Here is an 18832-nt window from a genome sequence, read left to right as displayed (position 1 = left end):
TATACCCTGGCAGCAGGATAGTGGCATCCTCTGTGGCCTCTTGCACCTTGGACAACCTCTTGGCCCTGCACCCCTTGTGTCTGCGCCTGGCCCTCCCAAAGGTGGCTCCCCTGGAGGCTGATTGTCCACTCCTGGCCTCCTCCTTATTCTAGCCCTCCCTTCCTCCTCAGAGGAGCTGCCCCCAGTGGAGATGTCAGATCCCATACCCAGGCTAAATGGAGGCCTCCAGAAAGCTGCAGGCCCTCTAAAGATTACTGTCTACAGACTGCTGAGCTGAAGCTTCAAAGTACATAGAAAGCTGTTGGAAATCGATCCGAGCTGCTAACAATCACACCGGCAAGTTTAAAACACTTTCTGCATTAAATACTTCAGATAAAACATGAACAACCCCTCAGAGCCCACATATCCCGCCTATGGATGAGTTTTGTTAAAAAGTCACTTACCCGCCTGCCCGTTGTGCCGTTGTGCTGAGCCGAAGATCGCACGGTTGCCTCAAAATCAGAACCGATTGCAGAGTTAAGGGCCTAAACAAGCCCTTTAATTAATGGTGGGCGCAGGTCATGTTTTATCGTGTGCCCACCCAGCTAAATATCGCAATGGCACGCACTGACATCGGGACGCTTGCCCGACGTCAGCGCGCATCATTTTAAGGGCTGACGTGCAGGACCCACCACCCGAACGTCATCCATAAAATTCTGCCCAGTGTGTTTATTTATTTTTCCCAAAGTTTACTGATAGGATTTGTACTATGATAGTTTTTTTTTATTAGTAGAGAGGTAAATTTCAAAAGACATAGTGAAACAATGGGATTTGTATTCAAAGAGGAAAATATGTATAAAGGGGAGAAGGCTGTTTGCAATGGAGGCACTTTAAGATCAAACATGAGTGAAAAGCCTGCAGTCTGTATGTACCAAACTGCTGCCTCCAGGGACTGAAGTTAAGAGAACTCACTTTGAATCTGAATGTTCAAGGTATCGTTTACTTTGCCTGGGTCTTTTAAAATACAATGCAAGAGCAATATATCTTACTGTTGCCTTAACAAAAGTGTAACTGGGAGTTAAATTAATTAGGGGATTTAGAAGTTATTATAGTAGTAATTTGTAGACATATGTATGTGCTTACAATCTTTTATTTTATTACTAAATATTTGATTTAGTTTTATAAAAAGCTCATGATTTGGTAGTCTTATTACTGAATTCAAAGCCAGCATCTCGAAACATACAAATTGAAAATTAATTGTGGCAGTTGTTTCAAGTTTCCCTCTGGGATTTGAACAGCTCAGCATTTACCATGTGCTGTGTCGTAACACTACAGCACGGAAGGGAATAACTCAATACTCTCACTTTGAGAGCACCGTACCAGTCCTGTGCTTTGTAGCACAGGGGAGGGCATTGAATTCTGCCCAAAATTTGCAGATAACATGAAACTTAACAATGTAGTAGCTAGTGATGAGGATAGTTGTAGACTTTGGAATGGTATGGCTGGGCTGATGAAATGGGTAGAGGCATGGCAGCTGGAGTTTAATGTGGAAATGTACGAAATGAATGCACTTTGGAAGGACGAATGTGGAAAGACAGTGAACTTTAAATGGCACTGTTTTAATAGGTGTAGATGAGTAGACAGACCTTGGTATTCATAATCACAAATCTTTAAAGGTGGCGTGGCAAATTGAGAAGGTAGTTCTAAAAGCATGTGGGCTACTTTGGTTTATAAGTACTGTAACAACAACAGCCTATCTTTATATAGCACCTTTAATGTAATTAAATGTCCCAAGGCATTCACAAGACCATACAAGGCAAAGGGCAGGGTTTTCCGCAACTGCCCACTGCCGGGATCATCCGGTCCTGCCACAAGCCAATGGGCTTCTGGCTGGGGTGCCACTGTGCCCGTTGGGGGGTCCCGCCTGCAACGGGGTCGGGAAATCCCGGCCAAAGTAGGACACCGAGCCCCATAAGGAGGTAGTAGATTAGATGACCAAAGTTTGGTTAAAGAGGTATGTTTTACGAAGTTGTCTTATAGGAAGGAAGCATCTTGAAAGAGAGAGCGAGGGATGTGTAGGAAGGGAATTCAGGAATTTGGAGCCTAGGCAATCAAAGACACAGCCACTAATGGGGGAGCGATTATGAATGGGAATGCACAAGAGGTCAGAATTAGGAGAGTGCAGGTATGTCGGAGGGTTGTGGGGTAGGAGGAGAATACCAAGGTCGGGAGAAACAAGGCCATGGAGGGATATAAAAACAAGGATGGGAATTTTAAACTTGAAATGTTGCTTTACCAGGAGCCAATGTAGATCAGCAAGCACATGAGTGATAGGGCAGCAGAACTTACTGGGAGTTAGGACATGTACGTCAGGCATTTGGATTACCTTAAGTTTACATAGATTGGATGTGGGAGACCAGCCAGGACTGCATTGGGATAGTCAAGTCCAGAGGTAGTGAAGACATGGATGCATATTTCAGCAGCAAATGAGCTGACACAGGGTGTAGTCGAGGAATGTTACCTTAGAGATCGCACAAATATGAAGCTGGAAGCTCATCTTGGGATCAAATGTAGCACCAAGTTGGTGAACAGACTGGCTTAATCTCAGACAGTTGCCAGGGAGTGGGATGGAGTTGGTAATTAGGAAATGGAGTTTGGTGTGGGAATGAAAACAATGGCTTTAGTCTTTCTAATATTTAATCAGAGGAAATTTCTACTCATCCAGTTTTGGAATTCGGAGAAGCATTCTGGTAATTTAGCAACAGTGGAGGAGATGAGAGAGATGGTGGTGAGGTAGAGCTGGATGTTGTCACTATTTATGTAAAAACTAATGTCATGCCTTTGGATGATGCCACCAAGTGACAACATGTAGATGAGAAATAGCAGGGGGTGGGTGGGCAAGGATAGATCCTTGGGGGACACCAGAGATAACAGTGCTGCAGCAGGAAGAGAAGCCATTGCAACTGGTTCTCTGGCTACGATTAGATAGTTAAGAATGGAACCATGTGAGAGTGGTCAGACCCAGCTGGATGATAGCTGAGAGGCATTGGAGGAGGATGGTGTGGTCAACCACGTCAAAGGCTAAAAACGGTCAAGAAGGATGAGAAAAGGAAGTTTACCTTTGTCACTGTCACATAGGATGTCATCTGTGACTTTGATAAGAACTGTTTCAGTCCTGTGGCAGGGGTGGAAACCTGATAGGAGGGATTCAAATTGAAGTTCTGGGAAAGATGGGATTGGATTTGGGAGGCAATAACACCTTCCAGGACTTGAGAGCAGAAAGGAGGGTTGGAGATGGGATGGTAGTTTGCAAGGATGAAAGGGTCAAGGGTTGGTTTTTTTGAGGAGAGCGGTCATGACTTTGGATTTAAAGGAGAGAGGGACAACACATAAAGAGAGAGAACAGTTTACACTATCGCCTAAAATGGGGGCCAGGAGGGGAATTTGGATCAGCAGTTTAGAGGGAATAGGATCAAGGGAACAGGAGGCAGTTCTCATAGACAAGTTGAGCTCCGAGGGCATGTAAGAGGAGTTTGGAGTGAAACTAGAAAAAGATGTTCAGAGCTAGGGTGGGGGGAGTACTCAGGAAATTTGGTTAAGGGGGGGTAAGTGGAAGTAAGGAACATGGCAGAGGCAGCTGATTGGATTGCCTCGATCCCACTGACAAAGATATCCATGAGCTTCTCATATTTGTTGTTGGAGATGAGAGATGGACAGAGGGAAGACGGTTAAGAAGGCAGTTTGAGGTAGAGAAAAGAAGTCGGGGTTATCTTTGCATTCTAGGATGATCCAGGAATAGTGAGCAGATTTGGCACATGAGAGTAGGATACAATAGTGTTTTCAGTGGTCCAACCAGATCTAATGGTGGATGGTTAAACCAGTTGTGTGCCATATTCTTTCAAGTCTATATCCCTTGGACTTAAATGAGCAGAGATGAAGGCTGTACCGGGGGAACAGCCATGTTGAGAGAGAATAATATTTTTATTGGGGACTAGGACATTAAAGGTGGAGGGAAGGGCACGGTTGAGTAAGTCAGCAGCTGCAGAGATGTTGTGGTGAACAGAGGACAAAGGCTAATTAGTTGAAATTTTGAAATCGCAGTTGTAAGTGAATTGGGGAATAACTTTTTTCCAGGGATGGATACAGAGGGTTGGGATGATGAAAGGGGGATGTGGTAAGCAACACAAGTAAGTGGCCAGAGATGGCCTCACCTGTGATTGAAATTATGGGAGCAGTGAGACAATGGCCAGAATTTTACATCGTTTGAGCAGGCATGCGCCCGACCCGACAGAGTCACGCGAGAAGACATCGTACGCATATCCCAACGTCATCGCACAATCACACGCTATTTCACTCGGCAGACGCACACGGCAGTTGGAAGCGTATCCGCCAACAATTAAGTGGGCAATTAAGCCCAAAGGAGTCAACTGAAATCGATTTTACTTGGCCTGCCCACTTTTATGGTTGGCCTACGGGCCAATCAGCCTGGCGGGTTTCAGATTTTCGCAACAACAGCAACCCAGGGTGGGATGAAATGTCTGGGGTGCAATATAATAAAAAATGTCTGCAGACTGAGGTCTTTTGAGCTCTGCTGTCAGGTGCTTGAATGAGCTTCACAGAAACAGTTTGCTGCATTTTTTTCTTCTCATTTAATCTGTACAAGCCTGCAGCTCCCTGAGGCAGCTCCGCAGCAGCTGTCTGCCTTCCGGGGGCTCGTTAGAAGTGCCCGCCCGCACCCTAATTTTTCTCGGCACCTGCCTTCTTCCACTGCCCCCTGGCAGTGCCGAGCCTTTCTCAGTACACATTTCATGCTGGCTGCACCATTAATTGGCCAGCCGGTGTTAAATTGCGTTTAGAGGCCGATCGTGGCCAGGAGTGCGTTTTGCATCTGCTTCTGGGCCCGCCGATTGCGTGCACCCAATGAGCGCAAGATTCAGGCCTATGTTGGATGGCAAGGTCAAGGAAGAATAGAATATAAAAGAAAAGAGATCATGCTACAACTTTATTGGCCACTGGTTAGGCCTCAGCTGGAGTATTGTGCACAATTCTGAGGGACACGTTTCAGGAAAGATTTGAAGGCCATGGAAATAGTACGCTAGAGGTTTACCAGAATGTTAGCAGAAATGGGGGGCTTCAATTAGAAGGAGAGATTGGGAAACTTAGGAAAGAGAGAAGGTTAAGAAGTGGCCTAACAAAATCTTCATGAAGATGAGAGGTTTTCGTAGTGTAGGTAGAGAAAAATTATTCCCTCCAGCAACTAATCCCTCCAATAACCAGAGATCATAAAATTAAAATCATTAGCAAAAAATCTAGATGTCCTAATATCCTCTTATGTGCCTCGGTGTCAAATTTTGTTTGATAATGCTCATTTGAAACGTCTTGGGATGTTTTATTATGCTGAAGGTGCCATATAGATACAAGTTGTTAATGATGATGATGTTGCAGCTGCAAAAACACCCATGAAAATCACACCATCCAGGACTGAGCTTGATCAGCATTCCTGCCCCTGGACTTAGTATCTACTCACTGCACCACAGCATACATTGCAACAACTCACTGAGCTCACTTTGAGAGCACTGCACAGTCCAGTGCCCTGTCGCAAAGCAGACAGGAGCAGCGAGACCATGGGGAGAGCAACAAAATCAAAGGAACATCATCATCTCTGAGCCACACAACATCCTGATTTTGGCATTCCACTATTCTTCCAGTGTTGCGAGCTCAAATTCCTGGAATTTTTTTTACCTACCGCTGGTGTGGGAGCACTGTTAGCATCATGTCTGCAGTGGCCATTGAGAAGGTCCAGCACTTTATCAGAGTAACCAAGGAAGTAATAGATGCATCCTTGTTAAAGTTGTCTATAACCTGAGGTCAAATAGAGAAAATGCAATCTGATTCATAGATTAAACTAGAGTAGGGGATCTCAACCTTTTTGCTACTGAAGTCCACTTGACTGTCATGAAGAAGTTTATGAGAAGCTTATCAGCCATAATTGAATGGCGGAGCAGACTCAATGGGCCGAATGGCCTAATTTCTTCTCCTATGTCTTATGGTCTTATGGTCTTAAGTTCAGGGACCCCTAGAAGGTAATGAATATTTTTCTGTATAAAAATTAGTTTACAATTAAGCATATACATTTACTACTATTTTGTGTTTTACTCACGTGAAACTTGTAGAGGTTGCTGAGCAACAATTCTGTCAAGATGCTGGAGTATCTTTGTTAACCACACATGCATTCATGGTCAATGTTCATCCTGGCTCTGTACTTTGTATCATTAATGTAATTGCTGAAAGTTTAGCCTTGCCTAAGTGTCATGGCACGGCTGATGGTAAATCTCAAGCTGCCCAAATCCCAAAGGGAAATTTGAAACAGCTGCCAAAATGGTTTTTCCAATTTTTATAGTATGAGGAGTGGTTCTAAGTTCAGGAAAGGATGTCTCCGACATCTTGTGATGATTTAAAAGTAGAGTAAGCATTTAATTTTAAAAAATTATAGCAAAAAAAAACACAATTACACCTAAACGCAAGAATGACTTCACACAGTAAACAATACTTTAAAACAAAACAAAAACAGAATTACCTGGAAAAACTCAGCAGGTTTGGCAGCATCGGTGGAGAAGAAAAGAGTTGATGTTTTGAGTCCTCATGACCCTTCGACAGAACTTGAGTTCGAGTCCAAGAAAGAGTTGAAATATAAGCTGGTTTAAGGTGTGTGGGGGGGGGGGGGGGGGGGGGGTGGGTGCGGAGAGAGAGAGAGAGAGAGAAGTGGAGGGGGGGGTTTAGTTGTAGGGACAAACTAGCAGTGATAGAAGCAGATCATCAAAAGATGTCAACAACAATAGAACAAAAGAACACATAGGTGTTAAAGTTGGTGATATTATCTAAACAAATGTGCTAATTAAGAATGGATGGTAGGGCACTCAAGGTATAGCTCTAGTGGGGGTGGGGAGAGCATAAAAGATTTTAAGATATTTAAAAATAATGGAAATAGGTGGGAAAAGAAAAATCTATATAATTTATTGGAAAAAAAAGGAAGGGGGAAACAGAAAGGGGGTGGGGATGGGGGAGGGAGCTCACGACCTAAAGTTGTTGAATTCAATATTCAGTCCAGAAGGCTGTAAAGTGCCTATTCGGAAGATGAGGTGTTGTTCCTCCAGTTTACGTTGGGCTTCACTGGAACAATGCAGCAAGCCAAGGACAGACATGTGGGCAAGAGAGCAGGGTGGAGTGTTAAAATGGCAAGCAACAGGGAGGTTTGGGTCATTCTTGCGGACAGACCGCAGGTGTTCTGCAAGGCAGTCGCCCAGTTTACGTTTGGTCTCTCCAATGTAGAGGAGACCACATTGGGAGCAACGAATGCAGTAGACTAAGTTGGGGGAAATGCAAGTGAAATGCTGCTTCAATGGAAAGGAGTGTTTGGGCCCTTGGACGGTGAGGAGAGAGGAAGTGAAGGGACAGGTGTTACATCTTTTGCGTAGGCATGGGGTGGTGCCATAGGAGGGGGTTGAGGAGTAGGGGGTGATGGAGGAGTGGACCAGGGTGTCCCGGAGGGAGCGATCCCTATGGAATGCCGATAGGGGGGGTGAAGGGAAGATGTGTTTGGTGGTTGCATCATGCTAGAGTTGGCGGAAATGGCGGAGGATGATCTTTTGAATGCGGAGGCTGGTGGGGTGATAAGTGAGGACAAGGGGGACCCTATCATGTTTCTGGGAGGGAGGAGAAGGCGTGAGGGCGGATGCGCGGGAGATGGGCCGGACACGGTTGAGGGCCCTGTCAACGACCGTGGGTGGAAAACCTCGGTTAAGGAAGAAGGAGGACATGTCAGTGGAACCGTTTTTGAAGGTGGCGTCATCGGAACAGATGCGACGGAGGCGAAGGAACTGAGAGAATGGGATGGAGTCCTTACAGGAAGCGGGCTGTGAGGAGCTGTAGTCGAGGTAGCTGTGGGAGTCGGTGGGTTTGTAATGGATATTGGTGGACAGTCTATCACCAGAGATTGAGACAGAGAGGTCCAGGAAAGGAAGGGAAGTGTCAGAGATGGACCACGTGAAAATGATGGAGGGGTGGAGATTGGAAGCAAAATTAATAAATTTTTCCAAGTCCCGACGAGAGCATGAAGCGGCACCGAAGTAATCATCGATGTACCGGAGAAAGAGTTGTGGAAGGGGGCCGGAGTAGGACTGGAACAAGGAATGTTCCACATACCCCATAAAGAGACAGGCATAGCTGGGGCCCATGTGGGTACCCATAGCCACACCTTTTATTTGAGGAAATGAGAGGAGTTGAAGGAGAAATTGTTCAGCGTGAGAACAAGTTCAGCCAGACGGAAGAGAGTAGTGGTGGATGGGGGTTGTTCGGGCCTCTGTTGGAGGAAGAAGCTAAGGGCCCTCAGACCATCCTGGTGGGGGATGGAGGTGTAGAGGGATTGGACGTCCATGGTGAAGAGGAAGCGGTTGGGGCCAGGGAACTGGAAATTGTTGATGTGACGTAAGGTGTCAGAGGAATCACGGATGTAGGTGGGAAGGGACTGGACAAGGGGAGAGAGAAGGGAGTCAAGATAACGAGAAATGAGTTCTGTGGGGCAGGAGCAAGCTGAGACGATTGGTCTACCGGGGCAGTTGTGTTTGTGGATTTTGGGTAGGAGGTAGAAGCGGGCCGTCCGAGGTTGGGCGACTATCAGGTTGGAAGCTGTGGGATGAAGATCCCTAGAGGAGATGAGGTCAGTGACAGTCCTAATGCTGAACGTTCAGTGCTCAGCAAAGTACTTAGTTTCATTCCCTTACGCCCTCACCTCAATGAATTTCGGGCTCGGCATGATGCTGAACTCTTCTTCCGCCGTCTTCGTCTCCGGGCTCACTTCTTTGGGCAGGAGTCGTCTCCCGGTTCAACGGATCCTTTTACCCATCTCCAATATTCTCCCTCCACCTGGACCCCTCCCTCTGGATTCTTACCTTCACTTGATCTTTTCATTGAGAACTGTCGGCGCGACATTAGTCGTCTCAATTTCTCTGCTCCTCTCACCCATTCTAACCTGTCTCTCTCTGAACTTACTGCACTCCATTCTCTCAGGTCCAACCCTGACATTGTCATCAAACCCGCTGACAAGGGTGGTGCTGTTGTTGTCTGGCGCACTGACGTCTACCTCGCGGAGGCTGAGCGTCAACTCGCAGACACTTCCTCCTACCTCACCCTGGACCATGACCCCACTGAACATCAAGCCATTGTTTCCAGGACTGTCACTGACCTCATCTCCTCTGGGGATCTTCCTCCCACAGCTTCCAACCTGATAGTCACCCAACCTCGGACGGCCCGCTTCTATCTCCTACCCAAAATCCACAAACACAACTGCCCCGGTAGACCGATCGTGTCAGCTTGCTCCTGCCCCACAGGACTCATTTCTCGTTATCTTGACTCCCTTCTCTCTCCCCTTGTCCAGTCCCTTCCCACCTACATCCGTGATTCCTCTGACACCTTACGTCACATCAACAATTTCCAGTTCCCTGGCCCCAACCGCTTCCTCTTCACCATGGACGTCCAATCCCTCTACACCTCCATCCCCCACCAGGATGGTCTGAGGGCCCTTAGCTTCTTCCTCCAACAGAGGCCCGAACAATCCCCATCCACTACTACTCTCCTCCGTCTGGCTGAACTTGTTCTCACGCTGAACAATTTCTCCTTCAACTCCTCTCACTGCCTCCAAATAAAAGGTGTGGCTATGGGTACCCACGTGGGCCCCAGCTATGCCTGTCTCTTTATGGGGTATGTGGAACATTCCTTGTTCCAGTCCTACTCCGGCCCCCTTCCACAACTCTTTCTCCGGTACATCGATGATTACTTCGGTGCCGCTTCATGCTCTCGTCGGGACTTGGAAAAATTTATTAATTTTGCTTCCAATCTCCACCCCTCCATCATTTTCACGTGGTCCATCTCTGACACTTCCCTTCCTTTCCTGGACCTCTCTGTCTCAATCTCTGGTGATAGACTGTCCACCAATATCCATTACAAACCCACCGACTCCCACAGCTACCTCGACTACAGCTCCTCACAGCCCGCTTCCTGTAAGGACTCCATCCCATTCTCTCAGTTCCTTCACCTCCGTCGCATCTGTTCCGACAATGCCACCTTCAAAAACAGTTCCTCTGACATGTCCTCCTTCTTCCTTAACCGAGGTTTTCCACCCACGGTCGTTGACAGGGCCCTCAGCCGTGTCCGGCCCATCTCCCGCGCATCCGCCCTCACGCCTTCTCCTCCCTCCCAGAAACATGATAGGGTCCCCCTTGTCCTCACTTATCACCCCACCAGCCTCCGCATTCAAAGGATCATCCTCCGCCATTTCCGCCAACTCCGCATGATGCCACCACCAAACACATCTTCCCTTCACCCCCCCTATCGGCATTCCATAGGGATCGCTCCCTCCGGGACACCCTGGTCCACTCCTCCATCACCCCCTACTCCTCAACCCCCTCCTATGGCACCACCCCATGCCCACGCAAAAGATGTAACACTTGTCCCTTCACTTCCTCTCTCCTCACTGTCCAAGGGCCCAAACACTCCTTTCCATTGAAGCAGCATTTCACTTGCATTTCCCCCAACTTAGTCTACTGCATTCGTTGCTCCCAATGTAGTCTCCTCTACATTGGAGAGACCAAACGTAAACTGGGCAACCGCCTTGCAGAACACCTGCGGTCTGTCCGCAAGAATGACCCAAACCTCCCTGTCGCTTGCCATTTTAACACTCCACCCTGCTCTCTTGCCCACATGTCTGTCCTTGGCTTGCTGCATTGTTCCAGTGAAGCCCAACGTAAACTGGAGGAACAACACCTCATCTTCCGAATAGGCACTTTACAGCCTTCTGGACTGAATATTGAATTCAACAACTTTAGGTCGTGAGCTCCCTCCCCCATCCCCACCCCCTTTCTGTTTCCCCCTTCCTTTTTTTTCCAATAAATTATATAGATTTTTCTTTTCCCACCTATTTCCATTATTTTTAAATATCTTAAAATCTTTTATGCTCTCCCCACCCCCACTAGAGCTATACCTTGAGTGCCCTACCATCCATTCTTAATTAGCACATTTGTTTAGATAATATCACCAACTTTAACACCTATGTGTTCTTTTGTTCTATTGTTGTTGACATCTTTTGATGATCTGCTTCTATCACTGCTAGTTTGTCCCTACAACTAAACCCCCCCCCTCCACTTCTCTCTCTCTCTCTCTCTCTCTCTCTCTCACCGCACCCCCCCCCCCCCCCCACCACACACCTTAAACCAGCTTATATTTCAACTCTTTCTTGGACTCGAACTCAAGTTCTGTCGAAGGGTCATGAGGACTCAAAACATCAACTCTTTTCTTCTCCGCCGATGCTGCCAGACCTGCTGAGTTTTTCTAGGTAATTCTGTTTTTGTTTTGGATTTCCAGCATCCGCAGTTTTTTTGTTTTTAATACTTTAAAACAGTTGTACAAGGTCTTACCTACCCTCAGAGCTAATCTTCCCCTTTTCTGGTCAGCAACTATCCTTATAGATTTTAAAATCTATAGAATTTTTACCACACCATGCCTTTTTCCTTTTTCCTCTGAGGCTGAGAGCAACTGGTTCTCCCAGTCTGCCCTTGTTCACATTGTCTTCTGGGATGTATGACCAGCTATCCTGCTGTCTTCTGCGTGACCTAAGCAGCTACCCCCAGCTAGGCTTCAGTATTTCCTTAAATGCGTTCCTTCCCTTTGATCTCTATTGTCTCAACCAGCCTCTTCAGAAATACCTCCTTCCCAGACTTTATTGGACTCTTCTTTACTTAAGTTCTTAGGCTTTTAAAAAAAGGAAACTTACCCTATATTTTCCTCAATTACACCTTTTACAACCTGCATATATCCCCCTTTGAACTAAAACAACTAAATTCAAAACTACTCCTGTTATTGCCTTATGTAAAACCCTGATTGAAGTTCCTCTTGGTTCATTAACATATCAAAGCCACTTCTTACTGTGGGCTTTAGACTCTTGCAGTCACTCTGGCTCTTACTCCAATTACCATATTTACAACCCCCAACAGCTTGTCTTCCAGTACATAAGAAATATGACAGGGTTATTAACAGAAGAAAAATATTACAATTTATTGTATTCTTCATACTAAATATCTAGTGTTAAATGAGTCCAACACTTGTAGTGCTGCGGGGAAAAGCAGTGCTGTATTCATCGGAGCATTCACACCAAAATGACTCCAGCAGCATTTCATTGAGCTTGGTACTGAAGAGAAATAAAAACAGAAAATGCTGGGAAAGCTCAGCAGGCCTAACAGTATCTGTGGGGAGAAAAACAGAGTTAATTTTTCAAGTACATATGACTGTTCTTCAGAGCTAAAGAGAAGTAAAAATGTGATGACGTTTATATTGCTTAAAGGGGATGGAGCAGGTGAAGCTGGATCGAAGGCCAGTGGTAGGTGGGGGCAAAGGAGAGGTTGACAAAGATGTCATTAACAAAAGGACAAAGGGGCGGTGATACTGGCTAAAGGGGGTGGTGATGGTGGCATTAAGGTAAGAAAGCAGAATGTGATAATAGCAGGACAATGGTAAGCACTCTGGAAAGAACAACATGAACAAGTGATAGATGGTCCTTGTGGGGTTGGGCGTGGGGGGAAGGGATGGTGGTGGGAAAAAAGATCGAAAGTAGGGTAAAAGGTGGGAATAAAACAATGAATAAAATTGAAAATAAATAGAAATATAAATAAGTGGATAAAAAATAAAAATTAAAAAATAAAAATTAATATTGAAAAAAGGGATTAAAGAAAGGGATGAGGATGGAGGAGCGAGTTCACGGTCTGAAGTTGTTGAACTCAATGTTAAGTCTGGAAGGCTGTAAAGTGCCTAATTGGAAGATGAGGAGCTGTTCCTCCAGTTTGCTTTGGGCTTCACTGGAACATTGCAGCAGGCCAAGGACAGATATGTGGGCATGAGAGCGGGGTGGAGTGTTGAAATAGCAAGCGACAGGGAGGTCTGGGTCATGCTTGTGGACAGACCGAAGGTGTTCCGTAAAGCGGTCACCCAGTCTGCGTTTGGTCTCTCGAATGTAGAGGAGACCGCATTGGGAGCAGCGAATGCAGTAGACCAAATTGAAGGAGGTACAAGTGAAGCGTTGCTTCACCTGAAAGGAGTGTTTGGGCTCTTTAGAGGAGGGAGGAGGTAAGGGGGCAGGTGTTGTACCTTCTGTGATTGCTTGGGAAGGTGCCATGGGAGGGGGTTGAGGTGTTGGGGGAATTCCAATAAACTCTTCTAATAGATTTGATAGAATAGAGGGTAACAGTCTTTATTTAATAATCAATCTAAAGGATCCTGTAGCCCCCAGGTACATAGTGGATTGTTCTGCCATGAATTCTGGAAAATGAACATTAAGTTTGCTGCATAGACAGAAAGAATGTCCAGCTGTCACTTGATTACGTCAAAGACAATGTTTTCAATCTTGAATAAAAGAATGTAAGAACATTAACATCACTTTAGTCCAACAGACAACTTTCCAGACTTGCAGTTTCCTTTTGAATACATCAAATCTTTCACACTGGCCAAAAAAAAAAGAGTTCTCCCACCTGGCATAGTTTTAGTTAGCTAAACATGTCTGAAGGGTAACTCAGTTGAGTCAACTACATAATCAACATTCAGCATGTTGGCAAGTTCTGGGCCTGAATTTTTCAGTCATTGGGTGCGTGCAATCGGCGGACCCCAGAGTAATGGGGAAATCGGCCACTGGTCGCAAGCAGCCCCCAACCGCGATTTCATGCTGGCTGGCCAATTAACAGTCAACCAGCATGAAACGTGTGCTGAAATGCTCATCGCTGCCGGGGTGGGGGGCAGGAAGAGGGCGTGCACCAGTGAAACTGAGGGTGTGGGTGAGCGCTTCGAGAGAGCTCCCTGAAGGCAGACAGCTGTCCCAGGGAGCCGCAGATCTCCACAGACTAAAGGACGTGACAAAAATGCTGCAAAATATGCCCATGCAGCACAATCAAGCACCTGAAAGCACATCTCATAAAAATAAACAGTCCCCAGGTTTCTCTTTTTATTTCCCCACAGAGATTCCATCCCGCCCTGGATCGAGGTTTGAGCAAAAACAGAAATGTCACCTGGGAGACTGACCCGTCCGCCAAACTTAAATGTGGATGGGCCATGTAAAATCACTGTTCATTGCATCGTTAATGGGCTTAATTGGCTGCTTAATTGTTGGAGGGCACGCTTCCAACTGCCGTGCGCATCTGCCGAGCGAAATATCGCATGAGTGCAGGATGATGCTGGAACGCTCGCTGGACGTCATCTCGCCCTAGCTCACATCCGTTCAGGTCGGGCACGTGCCTGCCCACAGGACCTAAAATTCTGGCCCTGGTTTCTCATCAGCTAAAAAAAAAAGTACACAACTCCACGCTGAGATGAAATAAATGCATATGCAGGTAAACATTTTGCCTCAAGATAGATAATTCACCTCTGTATGCATGAGCATTGTAATGATGCTGTGTACCCACCCCTTCACAAAATGCAGCAAGTGCAATTTGTTCCTCTAGATTTAATAAAATTAACAAACGTTGTCGCTGTGTTTAGAAATGCGAAGACCTGGCTCAATATCTCTCGCAGCAACACCTTTTCTTTTATTCATTCATGGGATGTGGACTTCGCTGGTTGGGCCAGTATTTATTGCCCATCCCTAATTGCCTTTGAGAATGTGTTGGTGAGCTGCCTTCTTGAACCGCTGCAGTCCCTGTGGTGTAGGTACATCCACAGTGCTGTTAGGAAGGGAGTTCCAGGATTTTGACCTAACGACAGTGAAGGAATGACGATATATTTCCAAGTCAGGGTGGTGAGTGACCTGGAGAGGAACTTCCATGTGGTGGTGTTCCCATCTATCTGCTGCCCTTGTCCTTCTAGGTGGTAGTGGTCATGGGTTTGGAACCTCGTCTTACACCTCTTGGTGTAAAAACAATATGTCCAGACAGTACAAGGTGCAGCTGTTTTTGTTTTTGCGCAACTGCAGAATGCAGCTCCATCAGTGCAGACCTCAGTGCAATTTGCCCAATTGATTCCTGCTGAAGTCATGAACTCAGCCTACGGTTCAAAAATATCATGTGATTTTGTTGATGTCTTGAGCTCTTTGCCAAACAAGAAGTCTTTTATCTCCTTATTCTACACACACTGAACATCGGCAAGTAAATGAGACATTTTCAAAATGTCTGTGGATTCACCAAGTTGTATAGCAAAGTTATTTCCATGCTCATGCATGGAACTATGCCCTTATACATTAAATCACTTCATCATTTGACTGTGTCATTTGACATTTTTTTCCCCCAATTCCTTGGTTTCCTGTTCTCCAAACATTTCCTTTATGATTTCAATGTCACATGCCATTATTGACTCCTCAGAAATCATCTGAGAGTTCTTTAGCAATTTTCTGCAACACTATTTAAGGGTGAGACTATAAGTTTTTCATCAGAAATAGTTGTGGATTTCATTACTGCTTTAGTACTGACCAGTTCCACACTCAAAAGTCAAATGTTGCTTATCCTTATATATTGCATGCTTTGTAAATAAATATCTGCAATTTGGATAATTTCAATGACTTATTTGACAGATCTTGTCCAATTCCACATGGTTGAGATACATCTCCACTTTCAGTGCAAATAAAACCGAAATTCAAGCTGCTGCCTTTGTATTTCTTTAAGTTTGTACGGTTAATGACGTCATTATGTTTTGTACTCACACCTTCACCTTCTCGATGTTCTTCAGTCCTTACATGCAACTTGATGAAGAAAGTTCTGCATCATTGTTCTGAGGATTTTGGTGCTTTGTAGTTGATGGTCGCATTAAAATGTGTCCATTTCTGGTATTTATTGCTTCTCTTTACAACAATTTTTCCTGTTCTTTGTGATTTTTCTTGTTCCCACTGAAATAGCACTTTTACGCAGAGAAAAATTTCTGAAGTACTTCATTTACGTTATAGTCCATTTGATTCATAGAATCATTGGACTGGATTTTACTTGGTACCACAGTCCATGCCACCCCACAGCTAAAAAGAGGGGGAACCCGCCCAGCAAAACAGCGCTGTCAATATGCGCCTGGTTGCCTATTAAGAGACGTGAAGTAGGACTTCTGCCCCTCAGGAACAGGAAGTCCCACTTCAGACAGCTGCCAGCCAATCAGAGGCCAGCAGCTCTCTAGTCCCAGAAGTGCCACCAGGAGCATTGGCCACTGCCAGTATTGCAGCAAGGCCAAGAGGCAGCACGCTGTGTTTGATCCAACCTAGCATGTGAGTCAGAGGTCTCCGTGGGTCCCAAGCTGCCAGCCCCAGCGATGAGAGGGTGGGGGCATATGTAAATCCCGGGGGAAGGGTACCAGGGGAGCAACTCTTTGGAAGGGGCCCTCCAGTTGGTTCCTTAAGGAGGGATCCCCTGCTGCCTACCATCATCCTGCACCGGGAAAGCAGCCAGGCTGGGTGCCTGGGGTGGACCTCTCTCAACACTGATTAATTTCCAGGCCAGATGAAGCCCTTAAATGGGAATTACTTGGCGAACGGGGGGCAGGCAATTGCCTGATGCAATATCTGCCTGCATGTAAAAGTGCAGATGAGTAGGCAGGCCACCCACTGGATTTTATGTGACACTCCCTGACTTTAAATCCTCCACTGCCACCTTTGAGATTTTAAAGATTAAATTAAAACATTTATTAACAAAAGAAAAGAAAAAGCTAAACACACAAGATTACAGTTACACAGTTAGACTTAGTCTTATAACTGTTCCTAAAAGATTTCTACTTAACTAGGCACCCAACTATACACCCCTTTCAGACAATAGTCCAAATAGATTCTATAAAACATCCAGCAATATTACTATAAACATCCACTGTTGCTATAAGGGAGGTATTCCACAGCTTCTCTCTCCCTGTCACTTGATAATGGAACTCCAAGGCTTTTAACAAAACCTTGCACTCTGGACCAAACCAGCACTTCTCTGGAGTGGCTAGAGGCTGCTTTTTCAGAGGTCTGTTTCACACAGTCCACTTTTCAAGATCTCACAGGGCCACTCACCATACAGGTTTCCATCTTTCTTTAAATATATTTTCTCCCTTTTGATCTGTAAATCCCATTGTCTCTCCCTTGTTATGGAAGTTACTTTTTCCCACAATATAAAAATCTTGCATGTTGTTCTTGTGGCCAGCACTTTCAGGAAAAATAAACTTAATAACTTCATCTTATTTATCTTGCTAATTGTAAAACATCTTATCATGCCCTTTTGAAAATCAAAAAAAATCTCAACATATCTACAAATGCAAATTCCATTCACACTGTACCTGCTGAGAACTCATCTTAGTTTACCCATCTCCATTACAAAATGCCTGTTTTTACATTTTATCCCTTTGATGATTCAAACCTTGCAGTCTGACCGTCTTTAGTTTAATTAAATTAGCCACACACATGTACACACACAACACAGCCCCCACAAGCCTGCTTAAAGTATCCCACAGCAATATTATGAAAAAAAAATTCCTTTACATTCCCCAGCTCTTATATACTATGCCTCGACTAATAAAGGCAAATATCTTGCATGCCTTCTTGACCACTTTATCTACCTATCCAGCCACCTTCAGGGGTCTGTGGGCATACACTCCAAGCCCCTTTGTTCCACTACCTTTCTCAGCATCCTAGCATTTATTGTGTATTCCATTGCCTTGTTAGCCTTCTCAAATTTTTATTTTATTTTATTCATTTACGGGATGTGGGCATCACTGGCTAGGCCAATGTTTAATGCCCATCCCTAATTGTCCTTGAGACGGTGGTGGTGAGATGCCTCCTTGAATCACTGCAGTCCCTGTGGTGTAGGTATACCCACAGTGTTGTTAGGAAGGGAGTTCCAGGATTTTGACCAGGCATTACCTTACAATTCTCCTGATTGAACTCCATGTGCCACGGTTTCACCCTGATATTTTCCTGCAGTATAATGCTTTCTTCATTATCACCCGCGTACCCAAGTTCTATATGGCCTGCAAACTTCTTAATCATGCCTTCTATATTCAAATATAAGTCATTGACAAATATCGTAAAAAGCAAGGAGCTTGGTACCGAGCCCCACAGAACCCCACTGGAAATGACCTCTGGGGCGTGACTGTTTGGAATAGCTGGAATTTTGTGTACAGTTCTGGTCACCACATTATAGGAAGGACGTGGTCTCTCTGGAGAGAGTACAGAGAAGTTTTACAAGAATGCTGCCAGGGCTTGAAAATTGCAGCTATGAGGAAAGATTGGATAGGCTAGGATTGTTAGACTAGGCTGAGAGGTGAACTAATTGAGGTGTACAAAATTATGAGGGGCCTAGATAGGGTAGACAGTAAAGACTTGTTTCCCCTAGCTGAGGGGTCAATTACCAGGGGGCAAAGATTTAAGGTGATAGCTAGAAGGATTAGAGGGGAAATGAGGAAAAACATTTTCATGCAGAGGGTGGTGGTCATCTGGAATTCACTGTCTAAATCAGTGGTTGAGGCTGAAACACTCCACACATTTAAAATGTACCTGGATCTGCATCTAAAGTGCTGTAACCTGCAAGGCTACAGACCAGGTGCTGGAAAGTGGGATTAAAATGAGCGGCTAGTTCCTTTTTCATCTTTTTCTGGCGGGCACAGGCATGCTGGGCTGAATGGCCCCTTTCTACGCCTTAACTTTGCTATGGTTCTATGGAAGGGAGTTAGAAGAGGCAAGCAGAAACAAAAAAATTGGACTGGCTGAGGAAAGAGACCAGAGAAAACAGAGGCCAGTGAATACTGTACCTTCTCAGCCCATTTTCTTCCTCTGCAGCAAACACGGCAGAGACTGCCATGACAGGGTGTGGTTCCTGAGCCA

This window comes from Carcharodon carcharias, chromosome 12 (genome assembly GCF_017639515.1).
Source record: "Carcharodon carcharias isolate sCarCar2 chromosome 12, sCarCar2.pri, whole genome shotgun sequence".
In the NCBI taxonomy this organism is placed as follows: Eukaryota; Metazoa; Chordata; class Chondrichthyes; order Lamniformes; family Lamnidae; genus Carcharodon; species Carcharodon carcharias.
Note: the sequence above shows the minus strand (reverse complement) of the source record.